The sequence below is a fragment of the Empidonax traillii genome, unplaced genomic scaffold (assembly GCF_003031625.1).
Source record: "Empidonax traillii isolate 1590-97213 ecotype Southwest subspecies unplaced genomic scaffold, ASM303162v1 scaffold376:size1174107, whole genome shotgun sequence".
Classification (NCBI taxonomy): domain Eukaryota; kingdom Metazoa; phylum Chordata; class Aves; order Passeriformes; family Tyrannidae; genus Empidonax; species Empidonax traillii.
The window spans coordinates 1,118,309-1,119,899 of NW_020955569.1; the positions used below are offsets into that span (position 1 = coordinate 1,118,309).

Here is a 1,591-nt window from a genome sequence, read left to right on the forward strand (position 1 = left end):
TTTTGTTAATTTGAATCACTTTTGCATGTTTCAGTGGAACAGGTAAGGTGTGACATTCTTGGTCCTGACATTTCTCATTGCCAAAAGTGTTCTTCTTGCTAAGGGTTGAAGCAAGATCATTACACCTCACAAGTGCTGAGCTTTTTAGTTTGTTTCAGGGCAAAGGACTTGGGGGAAAAAAGAGAAGAGTATCGTAATGAAACTGTGAGATGGCAACTATGTCTATAAGCCTGAAGATCTTTTGGTGAGATACATTTTCTACTCTGTATTTCATCTATGAATGGGAGTCAAAAAATGGTGGTGTGTTCTGGTTGCTGTATGAATTTTTGTATAGTGCCATTTTTTATACTTGTGTTGGTTGATGCTACATACCCTTCATCCATTATCTAGTGTCCCCCATTTAGACAGATATCTAAGAACATTTTTGGCTGTGTTTTACGTCAAACTTGCTTATCTGAGACTGCTAAGTGATTAGCTGCAGTGAAATCTTTCAGACATAGAGGAAAGATAACAATGTTTGCTCTTTGCTAATATATTTGCCCAGTGAACTATGTGGAATTGCTACCTGAGTGTCAATTCCTTGTCTAAGTCAACTGTAGTAACAAGGTCAGGTTGGAGGATTTCTGAAAGATGTGGCCAATCAGATGGTTTAGTGTTTCCTGCAGACCTCAGAGCACCAGTAGTGCATTTGAGCTCTGTGGCAATGACAGTGGTAGAATTTCTGAAAAGCCTGTGAATAACCTATGGATAGGAATCATGACTAAAATGGTTGCTGGATGCATGTTGTATCTTTTCATCCAGGTAACCATACAAGCCTAGTTCTGGAGCTCACAACATTGTGCAGTCATTTTCAGTCATGGAAAATGCATGTAAAATTCTGCTATGTATTATTTAGTAGATTAGTACTGAGTATTTAAGTAGATGTGTTTGCCTGTATCAAACAGTTCAAGTATGTAAATATTTTCATTGCAAGCATGAAAGAGGTACATCTGCAAATATTGGTTATTGTTCCTGTAGACTGTGCACATAGGGGAGACTTACAAAGATTTTTTTAGTCCAGAAAAGTAATTACAATCCTATACCACATCAAAGAAAAGGATCTTCTGGCATTATATCTAGAAAAAGTCAGAAGTGTCTGAATTTAACCTAATGTTCCTTGTCAGGAAGCCAGAATTTACAAATTCCAGAACACTTCTTGCAGATAGGTTTTTGAAACCTGGCTTCATGTACTAGAGTCAATATTTGTTTCGAAGTCCAAAGACCACCTGTACTGTAAACATCTGTGAAACACTGCAGCAAAAGCTCTTGAGTAATAGCTGTTTAAATGCACCAGTCTGTTTCCTAAGGTACTGAGGAAATCCTAATGGTTTACATATACACACTAATTATGTCACAAGACACAGGAAGGCAGAAGATTGTACAGATCCCAAGCTGATGGAAGACAGCTGAAGTTCCGTAGCCAAATTGTTTTTGAGATAGAGATCTATGGCTGTAATGGGGTTTAGTCTGGGCAGGTGATCATACCTGTCACTAACAAGGAGTGCTAAGGAACTGTGGCTGTGTGTATCTGATGTGTGGTCAGACCCCATGT

General features: G+C 38.5%; 1 long non-coding RNA gene across 1 annotated transcript in view; it reads left to right on the forward strand.

The window, feature by feature from the left end:
- Positions 1-1,199, forward strand: part of LOC114062022 — a 2,611-nt gene extending 1,412 nt beyond the window's left edge. The window contains exons 2-3 of the long non-coding RNA XR_003572288.1: positions 104-244; positions 1,018-1,199. This is a non-coding gene — a long non-coding RNA (uncharacterized LOC114062022). The remainder of the gene's footprint in view (positions 1-103; positions 245-1,017) is intronic.
- The last annotated feature ends 392 nt before the right edge of the window (positions 1,200-1,591 follow it).